The 16,850-nt window shown below is 49.1% G+C and overlaps 1 protein-coding gene across 2 annotated transcripts in view; it reads left to right on the top strand.

Annotated features, from left to right (window-relative positions):
• Positions 1–9,184: 9,184 nt before the first annotated feature.
• The window catches only part of ZBTB8A (zinc finger and BTB domain containing 8A), a 39,549-nt gene continuing 31,883 nt past the window's right edge, over positions 9,185–16,850 (top strand). For both annotated transcript variants that reach the window (XM_055139490.1, XM_055139489.1), the window contains exon 1: positions 9,185–9,547. The gene's annotated coding sequence lies outside the window, so the exon portion shown is untranslated. The remainder of the gene's footprint in view (positions 9,548–16,850) is intronic.

The raw sequence follows: 16,850 nt of genomic DNA, 5'->3' as shown, positions 1-16,850 counted from the left end.
GGTCACACCTGGTGATGCACAGGGGTTACTCCTGGCTCTGCACTCAGGAATCACCCCCGGTGGTGCTCAGGGGACCATATGGGATGCTGGGAATCGAACCCGGGTCGGCCGTGTGCAAGGCAAACGCCCTACCCGCTGTGCTATTGCTCCAGCCCCATCGGGACTCTGCTTTTAGGGTGCTAGGAACTAAGGGCAACTGAGTTGAGAAAGCAGATGCCCAGGAGTAAATATTATTGGAGTCAATCAGCTCCCAAGTTACAAAGCATATTATTAACTCTCTTTCTGTGTCCATACAGAAAGGACATTGCTTTATGGTAAACTAAGTTACCTGCGGCAAGGCTAAAAGGACAAACTCCATGTTATCCTACAATCCTGCATGTAGCCAACCCCAGTTCTATCTCCAGTACCACATAAAGCCCCCAGCCTTTGCCAGGAGTGACCCCAGAGTGAGGAGTAAGCCCTGAAGGGAGTAACCATAAAAATCAAAACCAAAGAAGAGGGACTGGAGCCATAGCACAGCAGGTAGGGCATTTGCCTTGCACGTGGCCGACCCGGGTTCGATTCCCAGCATCCCATATGGTCCCTTGAGCACCACCGGGAGTGATTCCTGGGTGCAGAGCCAGGAGTAACCCCTGTGCATTGCCAGGTGTGACCCCAAAAGCAAAACAAAACAAAACAAATCAAAACAAAGAAGAAAAAAGGAAGGAAAAAATTAATCACAGGTAAACATGCGTCTTCCAGCTAGATTATCCAATTCAGTAACTGAATTTTCTGTTTTTTTTTTAATTATTAAACCAAGTAAAACATAACAAAGCCTCTTCCTTCCTTCCTTCCTTCCTTCCTTCCTTCCTTCCTTCCTTCCTTCCTTCCTTCCTTCCTTCCTTCCTTCCTTCCTTCCTTCCTTCCTTCCCCTTTCTATCCTCTCCACCTTCTTTTCTTCTTTTTCTCAATCTTTCTTTCCCATAGCTTCCGACGTTCAGGGGTTACTCCTCACTCTGCACTCAGGAATTACTCCTGGCAGTGCTTGGAGGACTATATGTGATATCATACGGATTTAAACCTGGATCAGCCCCATGCAAGGCAAACACCTTACCTGCTGTAATATAGTTCTAGTCTCTTTATTCCAGTTTCTATTAAGATTTTTATGATTTGTGCCTGAGAGATAATACAGCAGGTATGGCGCTTGCTTTGTACAACATGGCTGATGAGTTCAATCCCCAACATCCTATATGGTACTCTGAGTACCACTAGGAGTAAGCCCTGGTGCCAAACAAAACCCAAAACCAATAGCTCCCCTAGAAAAAAATTATGATTTCCCCCTAAATCCTCACATTTAGTGTGATCATGAGACTTTGGTTCTACGACTACTTGAAAGCCAACCAAATGAGTACCCAGTCATGAGAAAGGGTTTACTCCTTGCTCAGTGCTCAGCAATCACTCCTGGCAGACTCAGGGAACCATATGGTGTTTGGAAATAAAACCCAGGCCAGCCATGTACAAGGCAAAACACCCTGCCTGCTATACTATTACAATTATTACTTTAATGCTGGCAGGTTTAAAGACAGTGGATTCATGTCCTCAAAGCAACCAGCTTGTGCCAGAGACATAGTACAGCAGATGAGTGGTTGAGGTGCTTACAACCACCTTGGGTTCAATTCCGGCACTACATATGGTACCTCAAGCATCACCAGGAATGATCATCCGGGAGGAAGCCCTGAGCTGGTTGTGGCCCACAACCTTCCAACCCCCCCCCCCAAAAAAAAAGCCACTTAATTGTCTTGTCTGCATGGCCATAACAATGAGATTTTCATAGGAAAAGGACAGAGAAGAGTGGGCTGTGGACATGAAGAACAGCACTGGCTGCACAATGAATAATCAAATTCCCCGGGAACTAGCCCCCCGAGATCCACTCTGTCTTATCTACAAACCTAAAGAGAGCAAAGGGTTCGGATTTGGGGGTAAACAGTACACTGAGGATAAGCTGTCCTTATCCTTAGACATTGGGGTATTTACCTAATCATGATTTTTGGCTCAGTTTCAGCAGCACCTTAAGGTCCATGAGAACTTACGTTTTGGAAGGCTCAAGGTTTCCCTTACACTTATGTCACTTTCATCCTTGTACAGTTCCAAAACCACATTTGAAAGTGTTTTTGCTGGGGGGAGGCTAGAGAGATGTTCCAGTGGGTAGAGCAGTTGCCTTTCATGCAGCTGATCCAGGTTCGATCCTTGGCATCCCACATAGTCCCTGAGCACCACCAGGAGTAATTCCTGAGTGCAGAGCCAGGAGTAACCTCCTGAACACTGCTGGGTATGGCCCCAGAACCAAAAATTTAAAAATTAAAAAAAAAGTTTTTTTGTTGGGCTGCAGAGATACTACAGCATGAAGGGAACTTACCTTGCATGCAGCAGACCCAGTTTCTATCCTCAACACCACCCCTACACCCCAAGCCCTGCCAGAGGTGACCCCCCCCCCCCAACACAGAGCCAGGAGTAAGTCCTGAGTACTGCTGGGTATGATTCCAAAACAAAAAAAAAAACAAGAAAATGTTTTGTAAAGGACTTGGAGAAAGAGTACATCTGGTAGGGCACTTGCTTTGCTCATGGGCGACCTAGGTTCAATACCCAGAACCCCAGATGATCCCTGAGACCTGCCAGAGTGATCTCTGAGCAGTCAGGAGTAAGACCTGAGTACAGCTGGGTAGGATCTAAAACAAAAACAAACAACAACAAATAATTTTATGTGTGTGTGTGTGTGTGTGTACAGTGTGTGAGATATTTGTCTTGCACAGTGCCAACCTGGGCTCAATCCCTGACACCACATATTTATCTCTGAGCCCTGCCAGGAGTGATCCCAGAGCACAGAGTAAGTCCTGAGCACCTAAGTAGCAAGTTTAGGTGATACACTATGTATAAGCTATCTGCTGCTGCATAACAAATTAGCGCCCCCCCCCTGCAATTTAATGTCTTAAAATAAACCTTAATTACCTCACAAGATCCCTGAAAGTCCAGGATCTGGCTGATACTGGGTCATGAAAGCCTAGTTTGTCCAGATGTTTCTTGGGGCCCTAATTGGTGGAAAGCTGACCTGGGACTGGAAGACCTACTCCAAGATGGGGCACTCAAAGCTGTTGGGAGAAAGTCTCAGTTCTTTTCCACTTGGCAGAAAACTTTTCCCAGAGCAACCGATGCAAGAAAGAATAAGCAAAAAGCTTCCATACCTTTGATCACCTAGACTAGGCAGCCATACATCTTCATTACTTCTTCATTCTATTCCTTGGAGGCAAGTCTTGGTTAGCTTCCACTCTTGAGGGGTGAATTAGGACACACATCTTGAAGGAAACCATGTTAAAGACTATGTCACTGTCACTGTCATCCCATTGCTCATCTATTTGCTCGAGCGAGCACCAGTAACGTCTCCATTGGGAGACTTGCTGTTACTGTTTTTGGCATATCGAATACGCCACGGGTAGCTTGCCAGGCTCTGCCATGCGGGCAAGATACTCTCGTAGCTTGCCGGGCTCTCCGAGAGGGGCGGAGGAATCGAACCTGGGTTGGCCGCATATGAGACAAACACCCTACCTGCTGCGCTATCACTCCAGCCCAAAGACTATGTAGGTATTTAAAAACTGCCACACCTAATATAGCTCTATTCGTCTCCTTCCTTCCTTCCTTCCTTCCTTCCTTCCTTCCTTCCTTCCTTCCTTCCTTCCTTCCTTCCTTCCTTCCTTCCTTCCTTCCTTCCTTCCTTCCTTTCTTCCTTCCTTTCTTCCTTCCCTTCTCCCTTTCTCCCTTCCCCCCTTCCCCCCTTTCTTTCTTTTACTTCCTTTTTGGTTTTTCACTTTTTGGGCCACCTGGCCTGCTCAGGGCTTACTCCTGCCTCTGCACTCATGAATCATTCCTGGACGTGTATGGGCGACCATGTGGGATGCCATCAACCATGTGAAAAGCAAGTGCCCTACGATTGTACAGAGCTGACAGATCTGTACAGTCTCAATGGAGATAACAAAGTTACCATTTTCCCCTACCCAGTAGATATTACTCAGATTTTTTTTTAACTTTAGGGTCACACCTGATGATGCTCAGGGGTTATGCCTTTCTGGCTCTGCACTCAGGAATCAGTCCTGATGGTGCTCAGGGGATGAGATGGGATGCCAGGAACTGACCCCGGTCAGGTGCTTGCAAGGCAAGTGCCCTACACAATGTACTATCTCTCTGGCTCCAGGTAGTTCTCAGATCTTGATCTTCCTGAGCTTACAATTTCAGTCACTATTATTTCTCCTTTACATTCAATACCCCTCTTTTTTTTGGGGGGGGTCACACCCGGCAATGCACAGGGATTACTCCTGGCTCTGCACTCAGGAATTACTCCTGGCGATGCTCAGGGGACCATATGAGATGCTGGGATTCAAACCCGGGTTTGCCGAGTGCAAGGCAAACACCCTATTCGTTGTGCTATCACTCCAGCCCCTCAATACCCCTCTTATCTTCACATCTTCCGTCAAAATTTAAGGACTTAAAAAAAAAGGTTTTTTACCTACCTTTCTACTAATTCTCTCTTTGCCCATAGTAGCTTTAAACCATGGCCTCAATTTCTTCGACATATTCCTTACTAGGAGAAGCTAGTACAGGGATGTAGCTCAGTGGTAGAGCACATACTTCAAATGTACGAGCCCTCGGGTCTGACCCCTCGAGGCCATGCTCAATATGCAGGAGGCCCAGGTTCAGTCCCTTTCTCCTAAAAGGTTCCATGAGCACTGCCAGGCGTGGTTCCTAAACAAAAATAAATAGATCCAGGCAGCAAGATCAAGAGATAGATCACATGCCTGACATGTTTGAAGCCCTGCATTCAATCCCTAGTACTGGATGCCTTGGCCCCACATAGCAAGGCTATAATCTCATGGCCCCTCAGCACATCAGATGTGTGCCTATTAAAAAACAAATAGATGGGGCCAGAGTGATAGTACAGCAGGGAGGGTGTTTGCCTTGCATGTGACCCACCTGGGTTTGATCCTCAGCATCCCATATGGTATCCTGAGCACTGCCAGGAGTAATTTCTGGCTGCTGAGCCAGGAGGAACCCCTGAGCATGACTGGGTGTGTACTCAAAACAAAAACAAACAAAAAGAGACAGGAGTGATAGTACAGCAAGTAGGGCATTTGCCTTGCATGTGGCGGACCATGTTTGATCCTGGCACTCCTGGTAGTTCCCTGAACCTACCTGGAGTGATCCCTGAATGCTGTGCCAAGAGAAACCCCTAAGCACTGCAAGGTATGGTTCCAAAACCACACACACACACACACACACACACACACACACACAAACACACACAGGACCACCCAGCTCCCTCCTACTTCTCTCTGAATACTCTCTGGGCATGTTCTCTATATAGACGGTTCTTTCTTGCAGAACCCAGACTGCAAGAGACTGACTGGCCATGTATATCTAGATTATGGCTGAGCCTGATCTTTAAGTGATCCCAACCTTGGTACCAGGCCTTTGAGGGAAGAAACTTCCAGATGATTCCTTTTCCCAGCAATTCAAGAACCCCTACTTCACCCCATTCCCTCAGTCACTTGAGCATTTGAGTCTTCCCAGCTGAGGCTCCAGACATGGTAAAACAGAGATGCGACCTGTCACATTATTGACCTATGGAGCACATGGGCAAACTAGAATATGTAACTTTGAGTTAGTTTGTTACACAGCTATAATAACTAAGACACTTCCTTTGCAAGAAAATCTCCAAAGAGTAGCTGAATAATGTTCTCTGAAGTTGTTACTATCTAATTTGTTAATTTGTTAAATCTAAGGAGCATTTTCTTCTAAGGCTATTAAGAGAACTTTTTATACTAGTCTCAAACTCCCCACTTTTTTTGTTTTGGGCCACACTCAGACTCAAGAGTCATTCCTGGCGGTGCCTGGGAGACCATATGCAGGATCCGGGGTCAGACCAGGTCAGCCGTTGCAAGTTAACATCTTAACTCATGTATTAGCTTTACCCACCCCCAACAATCCCTTTTGTATTTTTTTCTTCTATTTTCCTTTTCTTCACTTTCTTATTTTGGCTTTTCGGCCATGCCTGTATTGGAATTCATACCAGAGTTAGGGTCACAGCCACATGCTGGGCAAGTTTCTTTTTTTGGGCTTTTTGGGTCACACCTGGATATGCTCAGAGGTTACTCCTGGCTCTGCACTCAGGAATTACTCCTAGCGGTGCTTGGGGGACCATATGGGATGCTGGGAATCGAACCTGGATCAGCAAGGTAAACACCCTATCTGCTGCACTATTGCTTCAGTCCCATGGGCAAGTTTCTTAATTTTTGACTGTCTCTCTGGTCCCTACCTGGTTTTCATCAGCATCATCCTATCCCGGGTCCCTTTCTTACTCTCTGGCCATTTTTTAGTTTCATTTGCAATTTTACCTTTCTCCATCACAGAGTTGGGAACAGTCCCTGAACAACACCAGGTATGGCCCAAAATATGAAAACAAAATAAAATAAAGAAGTTTTGAGGGGGCTGGAGAAACAATGTGGGAGTAAGGCATTTGTCTTACATGTGGCCAATCCTGGCTGGATCCCCTTCAGTCCCCATAACAATGCCAAGTGATTCCTGAGCACAGAACCAGGAGTAAAGCCTGAGCACTGCAAGGTGTAGCACCACCAACAAAAACAGTGTTGACCATGACCATTATCACTGCTATGGGAGATTGGTAAAGCAAGTTCTCTACATTTCCTGATTTGATTGCAGAACGTATTCCTCCCTCCCCACCCCCAATTTTTGTCCACACCCTGTGATTCTCAGGGGTTACTTCTTGCTTGAGGGGACAATGTGGGGTGCCGGGGATCGAACCCAAGTCAGCTGCATTAAGGCAAGCGCCCTACACTCTATACTTTTTCTCCAGCCCCATAGCAGACATTTTCTGCTTTCCACCAATTAATCATAAGGTAAGACATTCAACAACTGCATAAAGGAGTTTTAGAAGCTAGGAGGGAGCATCTGAGGGGAAGAAATCCCATTACTTCTTCTATGCAACAAAGAGTTTATTACCCATCTGATGTGCTCTCTTAACGAATAGGTTTGTAAAACTGTTTTGCATATTTTAATTAACTAAGGCTAAAATAAAACATTGTGCCACAACAATGTCCAGGTTTCTGGGAGAATTCTCAATGGGGATGCTAATAGCAGTTTGAGTTCATTCAACACCTCCTTATACCTAATGGATTTTACACACATTTCCATTTAGCTGTTCAGAAAGTGAGGAAAGGCAACCAGCAAAAAAAGAGCAAAACATTTCTAACGTAATACAGAAGTGACTGTATGAATCGGTGGGGAATGTTTTGTATCCTTACAGAATATGATTCTCAAAACCCACACCTAAGATTAGAGGAAACCAAACTAAAAAAACTTTTTCCAATATGGCTTATTATGGGCTGGAGCAGTAGCACAGCGGTAGGGCGTTCACCTTTCACGCGGCCGATCCGAGTTCGATTTCTCCTCCCCTCTCGGAGAGCCTGGCAAGCTACAGAGAGTATCGAGCTGATGTGGCAGAGCCTGGCAAGCTACCCGTGCATATTGGAGATGCCAAAAACAGTAACAATAAGTCTCTCAATGAGAGATGTTACTGGTGCCCGCTCGAACAAATCAATGAGCAACGGGATGACAGTGGCTTATTATGACACTTATTATGGAGAGGAATCTATTTAAAAACTAAATAGTGGGGTGGAGAAATAGGCAGCAGGTAAGGGGCTTGCTTTATATGCTGCTGACAGGGATTCGATCCCCAGCACCTCATATGGTCCCCTGAGCCCCACCAGGAGTGATCCCTGAGAGCAGAGCTAGGAGTAAGTCCTGAGTACCTCAGGGTATAGCTCCCAAACAAAAAACAAAGCAAAAACCTAAATGGTGGTACGCAGCATTGCCTTGCATGAGTGACACCCTGGGATCTCCTGGTAGCACTGTAGTCCCGTTGTTCATCGATTTGCTTGAGCAGGCACCAGTAATGCCTCCATTGTGAGACTTGTTGTTACTATTTCTGGCATATCAAATACACCACAGGGAGCTTGCCAGGCAGGAGCTTGCCACAGGGAGCTTGCCACAAGGATACTCAGGGAGCTTGCCACAGGGTGCTTGCCAGGCGGGATACTCTCGGTAGCTTGTGGGGCTCCCTGAGAGGGATGGAGGAATCGAACCTGGGTTGGTCGTGTACAAGGCAAACACCCTACCTGCTGGGCTATCGCTCTCTCCTGGTACCAAACTAAAAATAAACGGTTTGAATAATTGGTGAACAACAGGATGACAATGATACTATGATTTATTCTAACAGTGAAAGTTCCGTGATTTAATACTTCAGCAAATACTCGTTTAATTTGAACTTAATATTAGTGTGTTTTGGTTTTGGGGCTACATCAGGCAGTGCTCAGGGCTTACTCCTGGCTTAGTGCTCAGGGATTACTTCAGGCAGGGTTCAGGAGACCATATGGGGAGCCAGGGATCTAAACCAGACACGCAGGAGCAAGGCAAACACCCTACGGGCTGTGCTTTCACTCAGACCCTTATGTAGGTTGATTTTAATTCTCTAAATTTATCAGAAGGGCTGATGTACAGTATTTATATTTGAAAACATAGAAACAAACTGGAACGATAGTACAGCAGGTAGATCAACCCGGGGTTTGATCCCCAACATCCCATGTGGTCCCCTGAGCACTACTAGGAGCAATTCTTGAGTGCAGAGCCAGGACTTGAACATCGCCGGGTGTGACGCAAAAAAAAAAAAAAAGAGAGAGAGAGAGAGAGAGAGAGAGAGAGAGAGAGAGAGAGAGAGAGAGAGAGAGAGAGAGAGAGAAAAGAAAGAAAGAAAAGAAAACACAAAACCTAGATTTTCCTTTTTTCTTTTTTACAATTTTGTATTTTCGCTAAACTTAGAATTTTCTCTGATTCAGCCTCTCCAAATCAAGTGCTATGACTTGTTGAGGTTTAAAAACGGTTATTTCCGACTGCAATAACGTTTCCATAAAGGCGGAAAAAACATCTATGGAAGTCTCTTACAGTTGACTGCTAAACTTCAGCACAATAATGTCACATGTACAGTAATTGCGGGCACGCCTAAGTCCCTCCCTCTCTCCTAAGCCAAATTCCCCAGATCCTAGAAATCCAGCCCTTCTGCCCTCCGGAGGCGCCTTTCCGCGCGTAAAGCACAATTTTAGATTTGAAGCTCGGGACTCAATAATGATCCCACAGCCCACTGCGAGGGAAGCCGGGCACCCCAGGGCCTGTGGAGGGTGCAGCGGGCTGTAGGCAAGGGCAGGGGGAGTGGGCCACGCTGCTGGTTGGTGCCTGAAATCTGTGCGTTGCCCCTTTAATTGTGTCCCCAGCCCGCGGGCGTTTCTGTCCAACGCCCACGTCAGCAAATACCTTTTGTTTCTCTCACGTTGGGGCTACTTGTTTTAGGGCGCCAAGGCACGGCCCCGGAAGGGGGCTCTTCCCCCCGCCGAGCGCCCAGGAACCTGCCCCCGGCCCGAGCGCGCGACCCGCCGGTGCTCGGCGGCCCGCGGTAAGTGGCAGCGCGCGGCGCGGGCGGCGGGCGGGCGGGGAGGGCGTCGGGGCCGCCCGGGACGGGCCCGCGAGCCGCGGCGAGCCGCGGGCGGGGGGGCGGGCGGGAGGCGCCCGGAGGGTCTCGGCGGCCGCGGCGCCCCTGCACGTCGCCGGCCGGGAGGCGGCGGGAGGCGCAGCGGCGAGCGGGCGCCATTTGCAGCCCCGGGCGCAGCGGCGGCGGCGGCGGCGGCTCCGAGGGGCTGGAGCGGGTCACCCGGGAGGCCGGAGCCGGGCCCGGGAGGGGCTGCGGGACAAAGGCGCGGCCCGCCCCGGCCCCGCGCCCGCCGCCCGCCCGTCCGCCGCGCGCCCGCCCGCTGGCCCGCCCGGGCGCGCCGGGCCGGGCGCGGGGAAGGACGCGGAGGAGCCCGCGCGGGCGGCGCCGGCCGAGCCGGGCGTGTCCGGAGCCGTCGGGCGCCGCGACGCGGGCTGCGCGCCCAGTGGGGCCCGCGCCCGGCTGCCCGCCCGGGACCCCGTGTCCGCCGCGGCGACGGGCGCGTCGTCGGCGAGGGGCTCCAGGGCGCCGGCCCGAGGTGGTGGTCGGGCTGGCTCCGCCCTTGGGTTTTCTCTCCCGACGCGGCACATGCCGGCTCCGAGTCGAAGGCTCGCGCCGCACCCGCGCGCGACGGGAGCTCCGGGGACGCGGCGGCCGCCCCGCGCGCGCGTGTCGCCGGCGCCCCGCGGCCCCTGCCCTGCCCGCGCGCTCGGGGTCCGCGCTGCGTACCGGCCGCCCGACTCCACCGCTTCCCGAGACGCGCCGGCGCTTTTTCTGTCCCTTCCATGAATTGACGTGGAATCGACACGGGACGCGTTTGGAACGCCGCAGATTTCGCTTTGAGCGACGCGCGGCAGTGTGCGTAAAAAGCATTTTTTAATTTGTAGAACTTTAGTGAATGGTGTATTTTCATGGGTATGAATGATTACACTGATTTTTTTTTTTCTTAACAACAGAAAACCATCACTCAAGCAGCCAGATAGGGTTGATTTCCACTTTCTAGAAGAGGAAACGCGGTAGGCAGCCTTCTCTAAACCGGGAAGCGAAGGATGGCAGCTCCCCTCCCATCGCTTCCAGTTCTAGCTCTGCATTTACCATTAAGAACAGTTTCAGAGTTTTCGGCAGAGCAAGTTGTTTCAGCAAAGTTCAGTTGTTCTCCTGCTTTAAAACCTTAACTTACTACTAATAAAAGAAAAAAAAAACCCAGAACCCCAGGTTCAAAGTTCCTTTCCTGTCTTGCCTCCCCAAGCTTGGGAGGATGGGTGTGTTTGTGGCCCCCTGAACAGCCCTGCACTGTTGACCAGGTGTCTTTATTCTTGGCCACACAACGTGGTCTAACCTGTGCCCTTAGCCAGCTGCACAGTGTGACAAGGCTAGGGCACCAGGAGGCTTTCTGAGTATCTGAGCTCTTTCCAGGTATGTAAAATCCAACTCCATAAAAGAGGGTACCCTGTCAGAATTATCTCATGGCTTCGAAACTCCCAGCCCTGATTTAGGCCATCAAAAACATTTTGTTTTATTTTGTTTTGTTTTTATTTTGGGGCCATGTCTGGCAATACTCAGAGGTCACTTCTGGCTCTGCGCTCAGAAACCTCAGGAGAACTTATGGGATGCTGGGGGTTGAAGCTGGGTTGGCCACGTGCAAGGCAAATCCCCAACCTGCTGTACTATTGATCTGGCCACTTTCTTGGCTACACTTGTCTGTCCTGAGGCTTACTCCTGACGCTGTGCTCAGGGATAATTCCTGGTGGACTTGGAGGACTGTAGCGAGTGCGGGGGATCCAACCAGGGTCAGCCTCCTGAAGGGAGGTGCCCTGCCTGCTGTATTATCACTCCAGCCCATCACCGCCCAGCAGAACCTTTCTAAGCTAAGGGTTAGGCTTTGATTTTCGCATATTTCAGATCTTTTTTTTTTATTGTTGTTGTGGTGGTGGTGGTGGGAGGGGCGGGCAATATCCGGCGATGCTCAGTGCTTTACTCCTGACTTTGCATTCTGGGATCACTCCTGGTAGGGTACCCGGGACTATATGGGGTACCAGGACTGACCCTGATCGACTGTGCAGAGTGAGTGTCCTAAGTATCTGGTGTAAAAAGCTCATGATTTTAAATAGCTAAGGCACAAGAACGGTTGGGTTGGAGCGGAAGCACAGTGGGTAGGGCATTTGCCTTGCATGCGTCTGACCAGGGTTCGATTCCTCCACCCTTCTCGGGAGCCCGGCGAGCTACTGAGAGTATCTCGCCCACATGGCAGAGCCTGGTAAGCTCCCCGTGGCGTATTCGATATGCCAAAAACAGTAACAAGAAGTCTCACAGTGGAGACGTTACTGGTTCCTGCTCGAGCAAATCGATGAGCAGCAGGATGACAGTGATGCAGTGATTCCCTCTCATAGGCTTATCCTAGTGACTTAGTTTTATGCTTGGCATATAGGAAGGATTTATGCTTGGCATATAGGAAGGATTTGATATGTTTATTTTTCTCCTGTAGGAAAGTTTTTGCTACTTCTTTTAAGTCAGTGATTCCCAGTCTTTCTCAGATTAAAACACATTGACACCAGCATGTACCACTGGTGGCTCATGCTTGAACGTTGCTTAGTTAACACAAATTGCAGAGTGCCAATATCAGTATGTTAAAAGCTAGAACCTCCCCCTCAAGAAAAAAAAAAAAGGAAAAAACCCTAAAACACCCAAACAAAAAAAGCTTAAATCCCCCTTGCCTCCCGCTCCTTCGGATACCCTACAAGGCCCTACAAGCTCAGTTTCCATAATGTCCTGCTTGTGTTTCCTTTCTTTCGGGGGCCACACCTGGCAGTGCTCAGGGCTTACTCCTGGTTCTGCACTCAGGGATCACTCCTAGCAGGGCTCAGGGGAACCATGTGCGGTGGTGGGAATCAAACCCAGATTTGCCACATCTCTGGCCCCTGCACTTCCTTGCTTATTCTGTACCCCATCCAATACCCCATTCTTTCCATATCCTCCCAGAAGCCTGCAGTTTCCAATGTTCTTCCTTAGCGTCTCCACATGTGCTGTAACATCTGCCTGAACACTTTCCCGTCAGACCACCAAATGACTCACCTTCACCCGGCTACTTAAATGCTGTCCTTTCAGTGAGATTATCCCAAGTATGCTTTTGATACTCAACCATTTTTACACTCAGTTATTACTGTTTTGTTCGTTTCTGGTTCACACCAGGTGGTGTTTAGGGTTTACTCCTGCCTCTGAGCTCAGGGATCCCTCCTGGTGGGGCTCTAGGGACCATTTGTGGTGCTGGGGATCAAACAGGGCAGGCATCTTAACCTCTACTGTCTCTTCATTCTCCTTCCCTCTTAAAGTGTGAATTCTCCCACTTCAGCTCTGAGAGACCTGTTTTCACTAGAGGATTTTTGCTTTTTTTGCCGGGGGCCGGTGGGGAGAGGGGTGTCACACTGGTGATACTCGGGTTACTCCTGGCTCTGCACTCAGAAGTTACTCCTGGCTGTGCTCAGGGGACCATATGGGATGCTGGGAACCAAACCTGGATAGGCTGCATACAAGGCAAGCGCAGCCAATAATAGCCCACTGTATTATCCCTCCGGCCCCAAGGACTTTTACTTTCATGACAAAGGCAAAAGAGAAAGTACTGTGTGTCCTGTGTTCCAGGGCAGCCCTAATAGAGGCAACACGCATGAGGCAGTAGACAATCTCCGCAAGCTCCTTCCTCGAAGAACATTTTACAAATACATCCTGGAAGATTAAGTTCCACTGCCCTTCCAGGAACAATCAACAGAGGTGGTGTTAAGGTCAATGAAGCTTTATTGGTAAAGGTTAATAAAACTATTTGTAATACAATGGCAAACTCATCTCCTCAAAACAGCTTTTTGTTTTGTTTTGTTTTCGGGGCCACACCCAGCAATGATCAGGGCTTACTACTCACTCTGCACTTAGGAATCATTCCTAAGGTGCTCAGGAGACCATCTGGGATATTGGGAATCGAACCTGGGTCAGCTGTGTACAAAAGGCAAATTCCTTACCTGCTGTACTGTCTTTCCCACCCCCAAAACAGCCATCTCATCTTCATGCACAGAGAATGGGTTTTTACTGGGAAAGAACAGTGAGCTGTTAAACCTCTGAGTGCAGAATGAACAATTACTGTGGTCATCTCCCCCCGCCACCCCTCACCCCTCCCGGAGCTGGTATCTGAGGCATACTCTTGTCTGCAAACTTAAAGTAAAAGTTTTTTGGGTTGTTTTTTTTTTTTTTTTTTGGATCACACCCTGTGATGCACAGGGGTTACTCCTGGCTCTGCACTCAGGAATTACCCCTGGCGGTGCTCAGGGGACCATATGGGATGCTGGGAATCGAACCCGGGTCAGCCGCGTGCAAGGCAAACGCCCTACCCGCTGTGGTATTGCTCCAGCCCCTGCAAACTTAAAGTTTTGGGGAGCAGGATAAATTGAGAACAAGCTGGCTTTGGTGCATGGACAGTGTTTACTGTCTAATTGATCTTTCTGTTTTGTTTTTGGGCCACACCCAACTGTGCTGAGGGCATACCTCAGTTTTTGGCTCCGGGATCACTCTTTAAGGTGCTTGGGACTATGGGGTACCAGGAATCAAACCCGGCCAGCCATATGCAAGGCAAGAACCCTGCCTGCTAGACTCTCTCCACCCCTCTAACCGATCTTTGGCCCTTGTGTTCTGAGCTGTGTATTTATCATATCAACCCTGTTTTTCCTCTATAATAGTGCTATTTTAGGGCTTCTTTGTTACTGGGTATGGCATTTTATTAGTAGGGTATTTTGGGGATCTGGGAATGCTCACGAAATTTCCATGGGCCTAAGAGATAGTTCAATGGGCAGCATCACGTGCCTTCCACGCTCACTTTTGCTCCCTGGCTCTGAATGGACCCCTGCAGAAGGACCTGGAGTAGCCTCTGAGCGCCACTAGGTATGCCCCAAAACAAATCCAGAAAAGTAATTGTTTTCTTCACAAGAGTTCATGGTAATTGTTTCTTGGCCTCGAGTATGCCTGTTATGGTTAGGGAAGGTTTTACTGGGAAGTTCTATTTTGAAACTGATTCTAGAGCTATTTGGTATTCTTCAAGAATTCTGCTCCTCCTGACTTGGTGATTCTTCCTTCTCCTTAAACTTTTTTTTTTGGGGGGGGGTCATACCTGGCGATGCTCAGGGGTTACTCCTGGCTCTGCACTCAGGAATTACTACTAATTCCATATGGGGGACCATATGGAATGCCAGGGATTGAATCCCAGTCGACCGCATGCAAGACTAACACCCTACCTACTATACTATTGCTCTGGCATCTTTCTGCTTAAACTTTGAGGCAAGTGACGTATTATGTCATCTGGATCCAGTTGAAGGAAAAAGAAAAACTCTGGGGCTGGGCCGATAGTACAGTGGATAGGGCATTTGCCTTGTTCGAAGGTGACCTGGGTTCGATTCTCAGCGTCCCATATGGTCCCCTGAGCACTGCGAGGAGTAATTCCTGAGTGCAGAGCCAGGAGTAACCCCTGTGCATCACCAGGTGTGACTCAAAGAGAAAAAAAATAAAAAGAAAAAGAAAAAGAAAGAAAGAACTTTAGTGTTCTGTTTACTTATTTTAATTTTAAAGAAAGAAAGAAAGAAAGAAAGAAAGAAAGAAAGAAAGAAAGAAAGAAAGAAAGAAAGAAACAACTTTAGTGTTCTGTTTACTTACTTTAATTTTATTGTTTTATTTGCCACACCCAGCAGTGCTTAAGAGCTACTCTTAGCTCTGTTCTTCAGGAGTCATGCCATGTTGGGAGTCAAACCCAGGTCTCTTGAATGCAAAGCATGTGCTCAAACTGTTTCATTATTTCTCCAGCCCCTACACTAGTATTTTAATTCTTTTCTGTGTGTTGGGGATGTGGGTGAGGCCCACACCTGTCAGTGCTCTGGGGTTATTTCTTGCTTTGTGCTCAGGAATTACTTCTGGTAGTGGTCGGGGGACTATATGGGAATGCCAGAAATCTAGTGTTTTAATTATTTAACCTGTCGAATTTGAATGCTTACAAAATCAGTGGAGAGGCCAGTGGCTAAAACATGGCCAGGAGTAATTTCTGAGCACAGAGCCAGGAGTAACCCACGAGCATTACCGGGTGTGGCCCTGAAACAAAAATAGATCAGTGAAAGGGGCCAGAGGAGTGACTTAAGAAATGATTCTGGGGTGCTGGAGAGGCTGGAGGACTGGGGTGCTGTTGCCTTTGCAGGCAGGAGCCCTGGGCTCAGTCCCAGTGCTGCACGGTCTCCTGAGCCCACCGTGAGCCGTCCCTTTGGATAGAGCCAGGCAGAGCTTCTATGCTCCACTGGGTGGGGCCTAAAGCACAAATAAAAGCGGTCTCAGTAACGTCTCCATTCGTCCTAGCCCTGAGATTTTAACAGCCTCTCTTTACTTGTCCTTCCCAACGATGCCACATTGGAGGCTCTTTCAGGGTCAGGGGAATGAGACCCAGCATTGTTACTGGTTTTGGCATATGAATACACCACGGGGAGCTTGCAAGGCTCTCCCATGTGGGCAGGAAACTCTCAATAGCTTGCCAGGTTCTCTGAGAAGAAGAACTAGGCTATAAGATGTTGCACGGCCGCAAAGCAGCCGCGCTTCCAGGAGCTTGGTTTTAAGTCTCTGGATGCTGGCCATTGGTCGGATTACACGGCTCCGGGGGCAATCCCTGGGTGTGACTGCCTAGCTACTGGAAAATGGGAAATCTGGGCGGAAGAGGCCCAGTCCCGATCTGAGCAGGCTTGGAGATCTCAGCCCCAGGTCCCACACACCTGGGTTCCTCTGCTGGTTCCTTCATGCGTGAGGCTCGTCTGCATGTGTGGAGAGGGGCCTCGGGCATGGCTGTGGCTAGGCTCCGGAGGTCTTCGGCCGCGGGAGCTCTGCTTGGGGTGGGGAGAGAAACTGAAGCCCACCCCTTCCGAGGGGCCCCGGGGAAGACAGCCAGGCGCGCGGGCAAGAGACTCTCTGAAAACAAAATAAATACCTAAAATTATTTCCAGGACCACACATAGGATGGCTGAGTTCCAGATGTCATGATTCGTTGTCATTTAGTGATCAAGAAATTCCCACCACGCAGCCACCCCTCAGCACTCACCAACTAGTGATGGCTGTCTGCACCCAGCTCCACAGCCCTCACGCTGCTCCCAAAGCCCCGCGTTTCCCTGATGTGGCCAATGTTCGCAGTCCAAACAGCAGAAAGATGGCGCCCGCCTCCTGTCTTCCCAAATCCCCCAGAGCACCAGATCACTGAAGCCAGTTCCAC

This window comes from Sorex araneus, chromosome 5, assembly GCF_027595985.1.
Source record: "Sorex araneus isolate mSorAra2 chromosome 5, mSorAra2.pri, whole genome shotgun sequence".
Taxonomy (NCBI): Eukaryota; Metazoa; Chordata; class Mammalia; order Eulipotyphla; family Soricidae; genus Sorex; species Sorex araneus.
The sequence above is the reverse complement of the archived record's forward strand: the minus strand, read 5'-3'. Positions and strand labels throughout refer to the sequence as shown.